The following is a 6,000-nucleotide window of genomic DNA, read 5'->3' as shown; positions in this document are numbered from 1 at the left end:
TCCGTAATATCTAAGTATAAATTATGAATGAATTGTGGAGAAGTGTTGGGAATTGAAGCATGAGTTAGTATAATATAATGGCGCTTGGCCAACGTGATTATATTACAGTAAGTCATGCTGAGTTTCTAATGAAACATGATGATGGTTCACAGTAGATCATACCATTATCATGTGTCATGTTACATAACTCTATCATTCTACTTAACTTCTGAACATATCAAGAAAATGTATTCTTGATGGTTCTGTCTTCCGTGATGTTGATAAATTTGAAAAATCAAATCGTGCTATCACGTTCCTTTCTGCTTAGAACATTATAATCATTCAAAACTCCATACTTACGAATTTTGGACCGTTACTCGCTTTAATAGAAGTCGAGAAGAGAATAAAAAGGCAAAGAGCTCCGAAACATAAGGGAAGATATAAAACTCGACAACAACACATAAATCACAAACCGTGTACATTAATACGAATAACAATATAAAGACACAGGAGTATGAAGAACACTATAATCCCAAAAGCATAGTAGAAGTAAACAGATTCCTCCGGTGGTAGATGAAAAAGGAGAATGATCAGTATGAAGGTCAGGAATATATCCAGAATTAAGTGGATGAAGCATATTGATTGATGATTTGGAAGAATGAATTTAAGTATAGAAAATGGGAGTGGTGGGAAATAATGGAACGGAAGAAGTTCATTTATAGTGGAGATACCAGACAAAGCAATTGAGACAGATGATCACATTTAATTAAAGAGATCTTAATTTCCATAAATCCTAAAAAATCAGATCTTATAGATTTCCAAGATTTTCTTTTAAATTACTTGAATTCAGAAATTCAATTGAGACAACGTCAAAAGTTAAGACGAACCTTATTTTCCTAAATTCAACCATGACTAGTCAAAAGTTATGATGAAACTTGTCTTTCCCATTTCACTCTTTTGTGACAGCTTCACTCGTACGCTTCACACAATCGAATCATTTTATCTATATTAATGAATAATGATAAAACTCTATTTATCAACTCATATTCGTCATGAAAACATTTTTATTGTTAGCTATGACGACCACACTCAAATTTCGGGACGAAATTTCTTTAACGGGTAGGTACTGTGATGACCCGGAAATTTCCGATCAAATTTAAACTTAATCATTGTATGATTTTGACACGATAAGCAAAGTCTGTAACGTTGAATCTTAAAACTTTGAACTATGTTCATATATATACTTTTAACCTCTGACTACTTCCGATGATTCACGAACATCAGTGTGTAAAATTAATATATTACGTATTACTACAAGTTTATCAATATCATTATTACTCTCATTATTATTATTATTATTATTAACATTGATATTAATAATATTATTTGTATTATTATTAATATTATTGTTATTATTATTATTAAAATGAGTATCATATTTAATATCATTATTATTAATTTTATTATTATTATTATTTATGAACTTATTATTAGTATTAATATTATTATTAATACAAGTATATATTTATTTACACAGGATATATTCAGATACAAGTATAAATACGTATCTATACTCTGATGTATATATAAATATATACAAATACGTACTAGTAATCAGTATTATATTTATAAACAAAAACATATCATATTCAGAAACAGATGTAGATATATACGAATCAGATTTAGATACTGGTTGCAATCAAGCTGTGTTAAACTTTTGTTCTTATCTCCAAATCTGTTACCCATCTATTTCAATCGTACCATTATTTCACCTGCTACATAACTTTGGTACTTCTTGTCTCCTTAATTTCAAAAGTAGACCTCAATTGTCTACACACAAACAAAAATTGATCTATTCATATGTACTGCCCAATGATTTGATTAATCTCAATATATACTGTTATCTGTTATTGCAAATGAAGAATTAAAAACAGAAAATAAAGAGAAAAATGATACAAGTTATTCCTGGTTCTTGAAACCCAAAACAATCAAGATCACCACATGATGAACCATTGTTTACTGCTCGAAAACAATCCAAAAACCGCCATCAAACTAACTAGTTTTCTTGTTATTTACAACACCGAACATAATCATCACCACCCACGGATCACCCACCATGAACAACTCGATAATCAAATAAAAACACCATCATCCTATCACCTTCACCAACCGATCACCTCCACAACTCTACACCATAACCAAAGTCCATCACTACCTCATAATCACTACCAATGATTCTTCTTGATCACCAACCCGACACACTCGCCACCACCTCGACATCAAATAAATTACTTCATCACCATGAACCACCATCACAATCTATGATCAACAACTATCGACACACACACACCACCACTTACATCTTCACAACATTATACGGCTACCATTAAACCCGTCACCATTACTCTCTCACATCGTCTCTCCTTAAACCAAGAACTTTGAACAAGTATATAATAAACCAGGTTTAGATTGCAACCCCAATGACGAAACCATTTACTGAGTAATTATGGCTGCAGTTACGTTTCTGATTAAATCGTGGGAACACCACCATCTTCACCCTAGAGCAACCATAATAAACTTTCACCAAAAATAACCACAACACCCCCATGATACGGTTCTTGTTTAAATTCATCAAGACGCCTCGATCGAGGTATTTAAACTTTCGTTCCTGCTATAACAAAGAGGTAAAGAAGTCATTGTTAATTTATAAGCTCTTGGTGGCAGACATTCAATGATCAATAGAACCCCACCTTTTTGATTCCACCTAATCCACTCAATTTCTTTTGACTAAAGGTACATGTTCAGTGCATTATTTTAATAATGGGGAGCCAAGTTTCTAACAAAAATGATTATGAATTGTGGAATCATGACGTGGCCATGTTGGGCTGATTAGTTTGCTTCTGTCCTTTGCCTGTCGAGATGTACCAGAACTAAACCCACCCCTTTGCTTGTGTATCTGGCCGTATAATTCAGTTCCTGAATTGGGCCGTGGTTAATTATGTTTTAGGCCGAATATTAGTGGGGATTTGTTAGTCTGTGATCCACTTTTTCTTTTGAGCCATGGAATGAATGAGAGTAAAGAAAATAAGGATGATGATGATGTAGTATTAGGATAAATAACGATTAGGAAATGAAAACAAGTAGACCCGCCAGAATTATAATTTTTTTGTTTCCTGGATTGAATCAAGTGCATATAGATATATATTGACAGGCTCGATTTGGACTTGGGTTTGTGAAACTACATTTGGGCTGAACGAAATATGGGCCAAGACTTGCAAATGCATCAGTTTTTACCTTCTGTTGGTGTTTTACTAACAAATACATGATCATAATTACGGTTGATGTTAATACTATGAAGATGAGTATGATTACGATTATAGATTATGACGATGATGTGAGGATGATAATAAAAATAAGATGATATAATGATGGGATGATGTTGATAATAATAGTACATGATGATTCGATGATAATGATTATAATTATGATGATGATAGATGGATCGAATTAGGATGATAAAGTTGTAAATGGGTTTTGATATTTAAGGAAGAGGATGAACATAGATTATATATTAAAAAGAAATAAGTTCGTATGTAGATCAGAAAAATAGAAACAGAAGGGTGGTTGGGCGTCTTTGTGTTTAGCAAGAGGTCGCGGGTTCAAACCCAGACTTGGAAATTTTTAGAAATACTTCTTTGAGGTAGTTATTTATTTATTTACTTATCATTATTATTATTTTTATCATTAATATCATTTTAGTTATTAAAATAAATGTTAGTAATATTATTATTAGTAAAATCATTATTTTTATAACTATTATTATTAGTAGTATTATTACATTATCATTAATATTATTATTATTTTCATTATTATTAATATTATTATTATCATTATTATTATTATTATTGTTATGAGTACTACTTTTACATTAACAGTATTATTATAACAAATAAATATTTTCTATATAAGTATACATATATTCCAATTACCATAATATTACATATAATTATATATATAAAGATTATTTATATAAATATTTACATATAACAAAATTATTGATTTTAAATATAATATTAAAATATATAAATATTAACTATTTAAATATGTACAACTTAAATATTTAAGATATATAATTTAAAGATATAATATATGAATTTATTTGACTATATGTATGTGTGTTAATATATACATAAATGATATAGGTTCGTGAATCCGAGGTCAACCCTACACTTGTTAAATGACGTCATATGTATTTTTACTACAAAATACAGTATGGTGAGTTTCATTTGCCCCTTTTACTCTTTACATTTTTGGACTGAGAATACATGCAAATGCTTTATTAACTGTTTTACAATATTTATATGCGTGAGTTTTCATTACTCCCTTTTTATATATATTTTTGGGACTGAGAATACATGCGCTGCTTTTATAAATGTTTTACGATATAGACACAAGTAATCAAAATTACATTCTATGGTTGAATTATCGAAATCGAATATGCCCCTTTTTATTAAAGTCTGGTAATCTAAGAATTAGGGAACATACACCCTAATTGACGCGAACTCTAAAGATAGATCTATCGGGCCCAACAAGCCCCATCCAAAGTACCGGATGCTTAAGTACTTCGAAATTTATATCATGTTCGAAGGAGGATCCCGGAATGATGGGGATATTCTTATATGCATATTGTTAATGTCGGTTACCAGGTGTTCAATCCATATGAATGATATTTTTGTCTCTATGCATGGGACGTATGTTTATGAGAAATGGAAATATGATATCTTGTTGTCTATTAAAATTATGAAATGATTATTTATGTTAAACTAATGAACTCACCAACTTTTTGGTTGACACTTTAAGGCATGTTTATTCTCAGGTATGAAAGAAATCTTTCGCTGTGCATTTGCTCATCTTAGAGATATTACTTGGAGTCATTCATGACATATTTCAAAAGACGTTGCATTCGAGTCGTTGAGTTCATCAAGATTATTATTAAGTCAATTATAGTAAGATATATTACGAAATGGTATGCATGTTGTCAACTTTAGATATAATGAAAGATTGTCTTTTCAAAAACGAATGCAATGTTTATAAAATGTATCATATATAGAGGTCAAGTACCTCGCGATGTAATCAACTGTTGTGAATCGTTTATAATCGATATGGACTTCGTCCGGATGGATTAGGACAGGTCTTCACACATCCCAGGCCTCAAAAATAGCGTTGGTTTTCTCACATTTATATGGATTTCTTTTTTCTCTGTTCAAGACATGTAATGGAGCTTTTAGTTTAATAGTAACCCTTTTTGGACATATATCAAATCGCATTTTGTTTGAACCGTTATCTTTATCACCTAATTCTTGATTACCACATCTTTCCCATGAGAATTTTCCACAATTTGTTTGCAATTCTTAGAGTTACAAACATCATTATAATCCAGCTTAACATTTTTCACAATAGAAGACAAATCATTCACAATACACTCTCCACTAACTGATAAACTCTCGTTCTGTCTACTAGACGCACTACCCAATGATCCTTCAGTTACAATCTGAAAGAAAGTACAGAAATATAAGTATGATATACATACACATAAAACTCATTACATATAATAATGATCCACATCAAAATAATTAACACAATAAACTAACTCGAAGTGATTTCTTCTATTACTTACTTATTCAGATGCCCTAACTGGCAGAGTAAATAATAGATACAGAGATATGCAATTCATTATAGAAAATAATCAAACAAAATTGTAATAATTGACGAAAAAGGCTACATTAACGTGTTATCTGCTGTTAGCTATTCAGAAACCCTAACTTGTAAACTTAACAAAAAATGGGCAAATTACATAAATCACATAAAAGGTAACATATTTTCTCTCGTATTTTAGGTAATCTATCTCATTCGGATATAAGAAAAGGAGACTTTTTTCAAAAGTTAATCAAAAAGAGGGGTGTCGTTAACTTTTGTTAACTTTCCTAGTTAAGTGTCAACTTCGTATAATATGTCAAGTCC

The sequence above is a fragment of the Rutidosis leptorrhynchoides genome, chromosome 4 (genome assembly GCF_046630445.1).
Source record: "Rutidosis leptorrhynchoides isolate AG116_Rl617_1_P2 chromosome 4, CSIRO_AGI_Rlap_v1, whole genome shotgun sequence".
Lineage (NCBI taxonomy): Eukaryota > Viridiplantae > Streptophyta > Magnoliopsida > Asterales > Asteraceae > Rutidosis > Rutidosis leptorrhynchoides.
The sequence above is the reverse complement of the archived record's forward strand: the minus strand, read 5'-3'. Positions refer to the sequence as shown.